This window comes from Plecotus auritus (assembly GCF_963455305.1).
Source record: "Plecotus auritus genome assembly, chromosome: 1".
Classification (NCBI taxonomy): domain Eukaryota; kingdom Metazoa; phylum Chordata; class Mammalia; order Chiroptera; family Vespertilionidae; genus Plecotus; species Plecotus auritus.
This window is the reverse complement of record NC_137770.1, coordinates 64,739,353-64,752,483: the sequence shown is the minus strand read 5'-3', so window position 1 is coordinate 64,752,483 and position 13,131 is coordinate 64,739,353. Positions and strand designations below refer to the sequence as shown.

Sequence of the window (13,131 nt, the reverse complement as noted above, 5' to 3'; positions counted from 1 at the left end):
AAATGTTGGAAATTAAACCCTTATCATTGATATCATTGGCAAATATGTTCTCCCATGCAGTGGGCTTTCTTGTTTTATTGATGGTTTCCTTTGCTGTGCAAAAGCTTTTTATTTTGATGTAGTCCCATTTGTTTATTTTCTCTTTAGTTTCCATTGCCCTAGGAGCAGTATCAGTGAAGAAGTTCCTTTGGCATATGTCTGAGATTTTTCTGCCTGTGGATTCCTCTAGTATTTTTATGGTTTCCCGTCTTATGTTTAAGTCCTTTATTTATTTTGAGTTTATTTTTGTGTATGGTGAAAGTTGGTGATCTAGTTTTATTTTTTTGCATGTATCTGTCCAATTTTCCCAGCACCATTTGTTGAATAGACTGTCTTGACTCCATTGTATGTTCATGGCTCCTTTTTCAAATATTAATTGGGCATAGTGGTTTGGGTCGATTTCTGGGTTCTCTATTCTACCATTGATCTATATGTCTGTTCTTGTGCCAGTACCAGGCTGTTTTAAGAACAGTGGCTTTGTAATACAGCTTGATATCTGGTATTGAGATCCCCCCTACTTTGTTCTTTTCAGGATTGCTGCAGCTATTCGGGGTATTTTTTTATTCCAGATGAATTTTTTGAAGGTTCGTTCTAGGTCTGTGAAATATGCCGTTGGTATTTTAATGGGAAATGCATTGAAATTATAGATTGCTTTGGCTAGTATGGACATTTTGATGATGTTGATTCTACCAATCCATGATCATGGTATGTTATTCCATCTGTTTATGTCTTCCTCTATCTCTTTTTTCAGTGTCGTGTAGTTTTCCATGTATAGGTCTTTTACCTCCTTGTTAAGTTTATTCCTAGGTATCTTAATTTTTTTGGTGCGATGGTAAATGGTTGCTTTTTTAGTCTCTCTTTCTGTAAGTTCGTTATTGGTGTATAGAAATGCCATAGATTTCTTGGCGTTAATATTGTATCCTGCTACATTGCCGAATTCATTTATTAAGTCTAATAATTTTTTAATGGAGTCTTTAGGGTTTTCTGTGTACAGTATCATGTCATCTGCGAATAAGGACAGTTTTACTTCTTCTTTCCAACTTGGATGCCTTTTATTTCTTCTTCTTGTCTGATCGCAATGGCTAGTACTTCCAGCACTATGTTGAACAGGAGTGGTGAGAGTGGGCATCCCTGTCTTGTTCCTATTCTTAGGGGAAATGGTTTTAGTTTTTGCCCATTGAGTATGATGTTGGCTGTAGGTTTGTCATATATGGCTTTTATTATGTTGAGGTATGATCCTTCTATTCCCACCTTGCTGAGAGTTTTTATCAAGAAAGGGTGTTGGATTTTGTCAAATGCTTTTTCTGCATCAATTGATATGACTATATGATTTTTATCTCTCAATTTGTTTATGTGATGTATCACTTTTATTGATTTGCAAATATTGTACCATCCTTGCATCCCTGGGATAAATCCTACTTGGGCATGGTGTATGATCTTTCTGATGTACTGCTAGAATTTTGTTGAGGATTTTGGCATCTATGTTCATGAGGGATATTGGCCTGTAATTCTTTTTCATTGTGTTATCTTTATCTGGTTTTGGTATTAGGGTGATGCTGGCTTCATAGAAGGAGCTTGGAAGTGTTCCTTCCTCTTGAATTTTCTGGAATAGTCTGAGGAGGAAAGGTTTTAGTTCTTCCTTGAATGTTTGGTGAAATTCCCCTGTGAAGCCGTCTGGACCCGGGCTTTTGTTTGCTGGAAGCTTTTTGATGACTGCTTCAATTTCTTCCATAGTTATCAGCCTATTGAGATTTTTAGAATCTTCCTGAGTAAGTTTTGGAAGGTTGTATTTTTCTAGGAATGTGTCCATTTCCTCCAGGTTGTCTAGTTTGTTAGAATAGAGTTGTTCATAGTATTTTTTAACAATCCTTTATATTTTTGTGGGGTCTGTTGTTATTTCACCTCTTTCATTTCTGATTTTGTTTATTTGGGTCCTCTCTCTTTGCTTCTTGGTGAGCCTGGCTAGAGGTTCATCAATCTTGTTTATCCTTTAGAAGAACCAGCTCTTTGTTTCATTGATCTTTTGTATTGTTTTTTTGGTCTCTATGTCATTCATTTCTTCTCTGATCTTTATTATTTCCTTCCTTCTGCTCACTGTAAGCTTTTCTTGTTGCTCTCTTTCTAATTTTTTGAATTGTTGAGTTAGACGATTTATTACCATTTTTTCTTGTTTTTTGAGGTAGGCCTGTAGAGCTATAAACTTCCCTCTCAGGAATGCTTTCATTGTGTCCCATAGGATTTGCAGTGTTGTGTTTTTGTTGTCATTAGTCTCCAGGATGTTTTTAATTTCTTCTTTGATCTCATTGATAACCCAATCATTGTTTAGTAGCGTGCTATTCAGCTTCCAAGTGTTTGAATTTTTTGGAATGTTTTTATTGTAGTTTATTTCTAATATTATACCATTGTGGTCTGAGAAAATGCTTGATATGATTTGAATCTTTTTGAAAGTCTTTTTGACTTTGCTTGTGACCCAATATGTGGTCTATTTTTGAAAATGTCCCATGTGCATTTGAGAAGAACGTATTTTCTGTGGCTATGGGGTGAAATGCTCTGAAGATTTCAATTAGGTCCATCTGATCTAGTGTGTCATTTAGAATTGCTGTTTCTTTGCTGATTTTTTGTCTAGAGGATTTATCCAGTGATGTCAGTGGTGTATTAAAGTCTCCTACTATGATGGTATTGTTGTCGATCTCTCCCTTGATATCTTCCAGGAGATTTTTTATGTATTTGGGTGCTCCTGCATTGGGTGCATATATGTTTACTAGAGTTATATCTTCTTGTTAAATTGCTCCCTTTGGTATTATGTAGTGGCCTTCCTTATCTCTTGTTATGGCCTTTACTTTGAGGTCTGTTTTATCAGATATAAGTATCGCAACCCCAGCTTTTTTCTCATTTCCATTTGCCTGAAAAATGTTTTTCCATCCCTTTGCTCTCAGTCTGTGTGAATCCTTTGCTCTGAGGTGGGTCTCTTGTAGACAGCAAATATATGGGTCATGTTTTCTTATCCATTCAGCTACCCTATGTCTTTTGATTGGTGCATTTAATCCATTTACGTTTAATGTTATTATTGACAAGTACATGTTTGTTGTCATATTTTTCCATAGTGTTTTTCTTCTTGCCTTTCTCTTTCTTCTTTTTACAGCAGTCCCTTTAGCATCTCTTGCATTGCTGGCTTGGTAGTGATAAACTCTCTTAGCCCTTTTTTGTCTGTGAAGCTCCTGATCCCACCTTCAATTTTGAATGATAGCCTTGCTGGATATAATATTCTTGGATTCAGTCCCTTGCTTTGCATCACTTTGTATATTTCATTCCATTCCCTTCTGGCCTGGTGTGTTTCTGTTGAGAAATCAGTTGATATTCTGATAGGAGACCCCTTGTAAGTAACTTCCTGTCTCTCTCTGGCAGCCTTTAAGATTCTTACTTTGTCGTTGGTGTTTGCCAATCTAATTATGATGTGTCTTGGTGTCGGTCTTTTGGGGTTCAACTTGTTTGGGACTCTGTGTATTTCTTGGACTTGCATAGTTTTTTTCTTGCCAATATCAGGGAAGTTTTTTGTCATTATTTCTTCAAACAGGTTTTTTATTCCTTGCTTCTCTTCCTCTCCTTCTGGTATCCCTATTAAGTGAATGTTGTTTCATTTTGCGTTGTCCCATAGCTCCCTTAGGCTCTCCTCTTGCTTTTTAAGTCTTCTTTCCAGTTGCTGCTGTGTTTGTGTGTTTTTTCCTACATTGTCTTCTAATTCACTGATGCGGTCCTCAGCCTCTTCTAGTCTACTGTTTAGGCCTTCCATTGTGTTCTTTATTGCAGCTATGTCATTCTTCCTCTCCTCTTGGTTTCTTTTCATGTTGGTGACATTCTCATTCAGCTCCTTACAGTTCTCATTGAGTTGTGTGTATTTGTCATTGAATTGTGTGTATTTGTCATCCATCCGTTTAAACATCCTTATAACCATTACTCTGAATTCTATCTCTGATAAGCTGCTAGCCTCGAATTCATTTAACTCCCTTTCTGGTGATTCCTCTTTTTCTTTCCTTTGGGGGTTGCCTTTTTGTCTTCCCATGTTTTCATGTAACGTTTTAATTGTAGATCCAATTGCTTTGCTACCCAGGTTCTTTTGGGGATGGTGCTACTGGTGTAATCTCTCAGTTCTCCTGGGCTTGGTAATCTAGTGTAGTTCCCTACTTGAGCTATTTGGGTTCTCTTGATGTAGGCCTGTGAGCTTGAGAGGCACAACTGCGGTGTCTAGAAGTCAGCAGCCATGGAGGGGAGTGTCCCAATTTTTGCTGTCTTGCACCCTTAATTGAAATCACGCATGCCCAACAGGGACTCACAGTGGCACCCTGTCTGTTGGGGTGATGGGGCTCAGGGGGCCTGCTCTCTGGAAAGGCGTGACTGTGGTGCCCAGAGTTCTGCAGTATTGGGGTGGGCAGACCCAGCTTTTGCTGTTGCACCTGTGGTGGATAGGCGCTTACTCCCAGTGGCGGCTCACAGGAGTGCCCGCGGTACGTTTGCCAGCAAGGCACACTGAAGGACTCTGAAGGGCCCTGGCAGTGTAGCTGTGCAATTGAGGCGCCTCTGGGCCGGTATCCAGGATGAGTGAACTCAAAACTTCTACTGCTGGGGGGAAGTGTGGCCCCTCTTGTTCAAGATCGCACCCAGGGAGAGCTCACAGTGGCTCCCACTAGCGCCCTGTGGGTAGATGGGCTCAGGGTGCCTGCCTGTTGGAACTTCGCCTCTGTGGAGGTGCGCTTGCTGGGGCGCAGAGTTCTGATGCACTCTGAGGGGTCCTGGCACCGCGGTTGAGCCGCTGGGGTGAATGTGGGCAGTTATCCAGGAAGAGGAAATTCAGAATTTCTACTGCGGGGCTGCGCGCCCTTGTCTGTGCAGAATCACACCCTCGGGGTCTCTCAGCGGCTCCCAAGTGCTGCCTAAGGAGTGGAGTGCCCTGCGCAGCTGGAAACGCTTGAATCCGGCTAGAAACCGCAAATCTGGATACTCGCGAATCCAGAGTTCTACCGCTGGGGAGGGGGAGGTTGCACTTACTGCTGCCGAATGGTGCACCTTTGGAGGTGGAGGTCCCAGGGTTGCGGGGCAGTTCCAAGGCCTGTCTGGCTGGTGGTGTTGATGAGTTCCTAAAAAAGGCCGTTCTCCCCTTCAAGATGGCATGGGCTCCGTGCTGGAGTCCCGCCGTCTGGGGAGTGCCTGCAGAAGTGGTAGTCTCTCCTTGTCAAGGAGAGCCTATCTGCCAGCCACTGCTGCTCCTGCGAGATTTAACTTTCCCTCACTCACTCACACACACACCATGCACATCCACACACTCTCCTTTCATGCCCTCACTCACTCACTTCCTCTCCCTCACCTCCGTCCTGCCAGCCGCCATCTTTTCAACTCCACCTACTTATCTTTTAAGAATCAGTTGGCTTCACTTCCTCCGTGAAGGTCATGATCACTGTGTCCCATCCCCGTGGACCACCTGATTCAGCATTGCCAGCAGTCCACGTCAAGCTAGCAGCTGTGTGGTTCCATCTTTGTTTTCTTGGGGCATTCTCCAAAGTCACTGCCCAGGCACAACTTTGTGGAGATGTTAACCCCTCTGGGGGCAACACTCAAACAGTGGAACACCATAGATAAATGCCCATCTTCTGGTAAGCCAATTCTGAGGCACCTTCTATATGGTTCTTCACAGAGACCCCCAAGCAATGGGGCTCTGGTTGTCCACAGTGGTAACCTGGTCATTAAGCACCCTTCACTGGCTTTTCTCCCTTCCTGTCTCACTTACCTTCCTCTTTTGCTCCAGCTTCCTGGATTTCTGCTACCTGCACTCTAGTCTTTGTCTGAGGCCTCTGTTTTCAGGTTAACCCAGATCAGGACACGTCTTGACTTTGTGCCTCCATTTTAGCTGTGAGGAGTTGCCTTAGTATCTATTGCCCTTCATTGTACTTATTTAAACGATCTCTCTCTAGTAGATGGTTACTTCATTTATTTTAAAAATTTGATTTATTTTTTATTGTGGTAAGAATACTTTATGTGAGATCTGTCCTCTCAAAAGCATTATTGGCTATAGGCACAATGTCATACAGCAAATCTCTAGAGCTTATTCATCTTACTTGACATAAACTGTATGCTTGTTGATTAATAACTCCCATTTCTCCCTCCCTCAGCCCTAGGTAACTAACATTCTAGCCTTTGCATTTATGAATTTGACTATTTCAGCTACCCTATATAAATAGAATCATGAGTATTTGTCTTTATGTGTCTGGCTTATTTAACTTAGCATGTTGTCTTCAAGGTCCATCCATATTGTTGCATATTGCAGAATTTCCTTCATTTTTAAGACTGAATAATATTTCATTGTATGTATATACTGAATTTTCTTAAAAAAATTTTGTTCAATTATAGTTGAAAAATCTGAAGCTTTAAAAGTTCAAAAAACTTGTTTAAGATCAATGACTAATGAGTTGCAGTTTAGGATTTGAGATATCTTTTTGAAATCTCTACTCTTATACATAACACTACCTTAATGGATAAGACAATTAAATGAAGTGCTCAATTTATGAGTAATAGGGAAGGATATGGCCTCTTTTCTTTCAGATGAACATAGGGGGTGTGATGGACATTTAGGTTGTTTCCACATCTTGGCTATTGTGAATAGTGCTGTAGTGCACATGGGAATGCTAATATCTCTTTGAGATCCAGAGGATATTAAAACCTCAGCTATGAGGACAGACTCCTCAAGAGGCTGCCCCAGGTTCTGGTCAGTTTGCTCTCTTCAGGCACATAAACACACCCTGCTACTTCCCAGCCTGGGCCTGTAGCCCATCCTGTCTGCAGCAAGGAAGCTCTGTGACTCACTCAGGCCTTCTTCCCCTGACACCTCTCACTACTGTTCTTCCCCCACTAAACCCTGTCTTCTTAGTACGCCTTCAGCATTTCCAGCACTTGGATATCTGCTACAGTTGGTCACTGTCCAATGGTCTCATAGTTTGTTTTGTCTGTTTAACCGAGTTGTAAGTTCCTCAAAGCAGAGGCTTCTGTTCACATGTCTTTTCTGCCTCTTGCAGTATGGTGTGGAACACATGGCAGGTGCTCAATAAGAACTACTGTTCGTTGCTAGATGGCTATCTTATGCAGTGCTTTTGGTGTCCCTCTTAGTAGAAGATGAGGTAATAATCAGGATGCTATCAGCTCTTGAGTGCAGAATTTAAAATTAAATCAGTGGGGCTCTGCGGTCGGTTGTTCCTTCCTTCCTGCTTCTCTTGCACGTTTCACAATATGGGTCAGGGACGCCAGCTCCACCTGAATATCCCAGAAGCTGTCCCCGTGATGGAAGAGGACCAAGAGCTGAAAAGAATGATCTCATTTTTATAAAAAATACGTATGTAGACAAATGTCTGGCTTGAAGACCTCAATGGCTGAAGGCGAGAGGAAGACAGCTCTGGAAATGGTCTAGGCAGCTGGAACAGATAGACATTGTGTGACATTTGTTTTGCATGAGGAGGACTATACCCTAGGAAATTCTCTTCATTACATGATCTTGAAGAACCCAGAAGTGGAATTTTGTGGTTACACTATAACCCATCCTCTGAGAATAAAATTAATTTACGAATTCAGACTCAAGGTGCTCTTCCAGCTGTTGAGCCATTTCAGAGAGGCCTGAATGAGCTCATGAATGTCTGCCAACATGTGCTTGACAGGTTTGAGGCCAGCATAAAGGAATATGAGGACCAAAATGCAAGCAGAAATGAATTCACATTCTAGTCCCTGTGCACTATAGAGGGAGGAACATCCTCTGGGATATTATCTGTGATTTTGCAAAACCCAGAAATAGAAGTTTATGATTACAACATGATCTGCCCTTCAGAAAGGTGTGATTCTAGCTATTAACTCATTACAGCTGTGGGAGTCCCTGCAAGAACCTTTGTATTCTAATAAATTCCTTCTTCAAATTAAAAAAAAAAATCAGTGGGGCTCTTTTAGAGATTGGATAGGCATGTCCTCCATCTACTGTTGACCTGCTACTCTCAGCTTTTCTGAGGAAAATGGTGCCATTCACAGACTCTTTCTCATTCTTTCCCATAAGAGATACAATAAAACGATCAATTGTTTGTGTCCTGGTTTAATTAATTGATTAGAGAGGAGTTCTGATCATAAGCTATGTAGCCATCTTTGTAAGGTGGAAGTGACTAGGCATCTTTTTGTTTCAAAGATTGTCTAAAAGAAAAGATATTTTAACTGGTTATGATTATCTATTTTCTGTTCCTTCCTTTTATTTGAAACACATTTTGTTTGTTTTAGAAATCTCTTTTCTCCCACATCTGTGAAGCAAAATACAATATAAACAATTCTGTCATCTGTGATAATGGGTATTAGGCACACTTTAGACACTGGAGTTTACTGTCTCTGAACTTTCTTTTAGTAAACTATTCCCAATTTTTTTTGGTGAAGGTGCTAGTAAGCATAAATTGCCAAAATAGTAAGTCTTAACTTGCTCTATTGCATTTGTCCTACAGAATATTTAGCGAAGATTCGGTGCAGTTTTGTTATAAAGTCAAGGAACTGAACTATTCATTCAATACATATTCATTGAGTCCCATCTGTGTGCCAAACCCTGTTTTAGCTGCTGAAGATACAATAGTGAAGAAATTAGACAAGATCCTTGATCTCCCAACCCTTAACTTCTAGTGGAGAGAAATGACCACAAGCCAACAAATAAATGAACATATAAGAAAATTGGGGGAGACCCAAGATTGTGGCAGATTAGGTGGAAGCTACACTCACCTATTCTCGAGACCAAACTGAAATTACAACTAAAGTATAGAAAAATCATCCTGAATAACCAAGTGAAGACTAGCTGGAGAGAAGCCATATAACAAGGACTTACGTAGAGGCCACATCGAGACTGGTAGGAGATACAGAGGCTCAAGAGAGCTGCCTGAGCATGCATAGGCAGCAGCTAGAGTTCCAGAGCGGTATATCAGCTGCAGAAGGGTTCACCTGAGAAGTGTGGGGTACAAACCACAAGATGGGCTACCCAGCCCAGAGTACCAGAACTGGGAAAGACACCCATATAACACCTGGCTATGAAAAGCAGTGGGGTTTCTGTCTGCCAGGGAGGGACCACTAGTAATGCAGTTACCTTCCTAAAGGGCCAATGCACAAAATTTTGTTCACAGCTACTTATCCTTGGCTCCAGTGGAGGAAAGGTAGAGTGGACTAGAGCTGTGTGAGGAGAATCTGGGGTTGATGGCTATGGGGAGAGAGCTGCCAGATCAGCTGCCAGGATCCATGTGCTGAGTAATTCCCCCATACTGCAGAAACCATTTTTGTCAGGCAGAGCACTCCTTTCCATGCACATAAACCTGGTAGGAAACAATATCCTCACCCCTTGGAATCCCTCTTACCCCAACCTGTGGGCTTATGTCCTGCTGAGGAGTACAGCCTGAGGCTCCTTAAGTGACTGAGCCTAATAGACAGCTTACAGGCAAAGGAGGATCTCTGGGTGCTTTGAGACTTTTGCTGACCTGTCTCTGGGACTGGTGCTAGTAAAAGCAGACCTTGATGTGCAGCATGGTCCTTTCCACATGCATCCAGTCCAGCAGAGAGAGCCACAAGTTGTGGATTGCTGATAGCTCCAGATAGGTTGCATAGGGCCAGTCACAGACATTGTGTGACACTGACCTGCACCAGAGTCCCTCAGAAGAGGCCTAGAACCAAAACACCTAGTGGTCAGCTTCAGATAACAACAGAGTAGGATCTAATAAGCTTCACAAGCAGTATATTCACAGGGAGATATCGGCAGGCACTGAACTCTGCTGAGGCAAATTCTGCTTTATGTGATTAGCACGGGCACAGCAGCTTGCATGTTGTGTTGGAGGTTGAGCCTCACTGTCAGCCAGCCTGAGGGTCTATACCCCACATGATGGTCCAATAGCAATAAAAACTCAATTACATCAGGATGGCCCATGTAATGTGCTTAAGGGACATTCCTAGAGCACCCAACTCAAGTGAACAGGGAGACTGTGCAATGGGTCTTACAGATCACTTACTACATAAGGCCACCCTTCCAAGACTGGGAGTCATAGAAGATCTACCTAATACATAGAAACAAACATAAAGAGGCAGCCAAAATAGGGAGAGAAAGAAACAGGACCCAAATGGAAGAACAAGAAAATTCTCCAGAGGAGAGCTAAATAAAATAGAGATAAGCAACTTATAGAGTTCTAAGTAATGATTATAAGGATGCCAAACACATGAAACAGCACATAGAAACCATAAAAAAGGACCAGGCAGAAATAAAGAATGACATAGCTGAAATAAAAACTACACTGGAATTAATAAACAGTAGGCTTGATGAGGCAGAAGATCGAATCAGTGATTTGGAAGATAAGGTAGAAAAAACACACCCAATCAAGCAGCAAAAAGAAAAAATGAATGTAAAAAAAGGGTTGGTTTAAGGGACTTTTGGGATGACATGAAGTATAACAATATCCATAAGAGAAAGACAGCTGCAAAGGAGCTCCCACAGACTGTCAGCTGATTTCTCAACAGAGAAACACGTTGGGCCAGAAGGGATTGGCATGAAATATTCAAAGTGATAAAAAGCAGGTATCTACAACCAAGATACTCTACCCAGCAAAGCTGTCATTTAAAGAACTTCCCAGACAAGAAAAAGCTAAAGGAGTTAATATCTAAAATGCATAAAGAACTTATACAATTCAACACCAGGAAGACAAACAACCCAATTAAAAATGGGCAAAGGACCTGAATAGACGTTTTTTCAAAGAGGACATACAGATGGCCAATAGACATATGAAAAGATGCTAAACATCACTGATCATCAGAAAAATGTAAATTAAAACCACAATAAGATATCACTTCACACCTGTTAGAATAGCTAGCATCAATAAATCAACAAACAAGTGTTGGCAAGTATGTGGAGAAAAGAGAACCCTGTGCACTGATGGTTGGAATGCGGATTGGTCCAGCCACTGTGGAAAGCAGTATGTAGTTACCTCACAAAATAAAAAATGGAACTGCCTTATGACCCACTGATTCTACTTCTAGAAATTTATCTGAAGAATCCTGAAACACTAATTTGAAAGAATATATGCACCCCTGTTTTTATTGCAGTGTATCTACAATAGCCAAGATTTGGGAGCAGCTCAAGTGCCCATTAGTAGATGAGTGGATAAGTCAGCCATGGTACATTTACATGATGGAATACTACTCAGCTGTAAAAAGGAAGAAAACTTTACCCTTTGCGAAAGCATGGATGGACCTGGAGAACATTATGCTAAGTGAAATAAACCAGTCAGAGAAAGACAAGTACCATATGATTTCACTTATATGTGGAATTTAATGAAAAATATTGAACTAACAAAATAGAAGCAGACTCATAGATAGGGAATAGGCAGACAGCTCTGGTGGTGTTGGGTGTTTGGGGGTGGGTGGGTGGAGGGATTGAACAAAAAAAAAAAAGGGAAAGAACTCAAGGACATGGACAACAGTGTGGTGATTGCAGGGGGAGGAGTGTGGTGGGTGGAGATGGAAGAGGGTATGGGGGGATAATTAGTGATGGAAAAAATAAAATAAAGAAGAAAAGAAAATTAGATGTTAAGTTTTGGGAGAATAAAATAGGATGGAGAGAATGTATAGGTAGGGGAGTTACTCTAGACCAGCCGTGGGCAAACTACGGTCCGCGGGCCGGATCCGGCCCGTTTGGCTGTTCTATCCGGCCCGTGGAGCCAAAAGAGCGGAGGGTTCTCTTGCTCTCCCCTCCGCTCCTTTACTTTGAATTTATATTAGTTCACACAAACACTCCATCCATGCTTTTGTTCCGGCCCTCCAGTCCAGTTTAAGAACCCATTGTGGCCCTCGAGTCAAAAAGTTTGCCCACCACTGCAGACTGAAGTTGAGGAAAGGTCTCCTTAAAGCTGTGACATCTGAGATCTGAATAACAAGCTGGGCCAGCCATGTCAAGATCAGGGGGAAGAGCATTTCAGAATGGCTGCTGTAATGGGCCTAAGGCAGGAGCCCCATAAGGTGTGGGGAAGTCAGGGGGAAGGCAAGTTTAGAGCTAACAGAATCATTACACAAGTGAATTTATTCAACAACTTTTACAGTTTAAATGTATATGGCCATGCTCACCTAGATCTCAGAATCTGTGTCATGATTCCAGGATCAGAATCAGTAATTATCTAAGAGTCACACTGAAGAAAAGTCATGTTCTAAAGTCTATGCAGTATGTCCTGCTTCAAAGCCTCAGATGTCCCGTCCACAGGATAGGACGCTAGTAGTATTTTAGGAAAATGGTACCTGGTGTTATATTTTAAAATTGAATTTGCTTTGAAAGAAAGCATGTATGAATGAAGATAACAACTTCCTTCATCCTTTAGTAAAATAATTGCTCTGAAGGATTGTAAGAGTTTATATACAGATGTGGCAGGGAAGAAATCTGTTACAGTTTTAGATTTTCTTGCATATTTTGGTTACTGTATAACAGAGACCTGATGAGTTGCCAGCAAATAACAAGCCAGAACCCTGGATCCAGAGAGCATTTGTGATATCCAGCCAACACAGAACTGCTTTCCCTCCCACAGGGTGGTCTCCAGATCTGTTGTAGCCCTTAGCAAGACTTTATATCACAATTGAAAACAGATGCCCTTTCTGCCCTCTCCCGCGCTGTCTGAGTTAACTACCATTCAGGGAGCACACCTTTGAATGCCTAGCAAGAGTCCTCTTTAGACATTCTGCTTCAGGAGTCTTGCTGTGAAACACCATGCAATAGACAACAGACACAGATGTTGCCAGATTTGTGAGGGTCTGGTAATCTGATTGGTGCGTTCTGAATGCTTCTTGACATAAATCAAAATACCATTACTAAGGTTTAATATAAAAACATCTCTCTGGACAGTTTCTGCTTTAGAATATTTAATCCTAATGGAAAATATTTAATCCTAAAGAACTATGTAATCCTAAAGGGAAACCAAAGCATACTCTCCCTAATGGGCTATATTGAGTTTTATTACAGGAAATGGCCCTAAAACATCCTTATATGTATATGACATTCAAAACCCAGAGTATCAAAAAAAT

At 41.4% G+C, this 13,131-nt stretch overlaps 1 protein-coding gene and 1 pseudogene across 5 annotated transcripts in view; both read left to right on the top strand.

The window, feature by feature from the left end:
- The window catches only part of GALK2 (galactokinase 2), a 163,981-nt gene that overhangs the window by 134,257 nt on the left and 16,593 nt on the right, over window positions 1–13,131 (top strand). The gene's annotated exons all lie outside the window — the stretch shown is intronic.
- On the top strand, window positions 7,427–7,797 carry LOC308247654 (DNA-directed RNA polymerases I and III subunit RPAC2-like; annotated as a pseudogene). The gene has a single exon. The product of its transcript is annotated as a DNA-directed RNA polymerases I and III subunit RPAC2-like (transcript).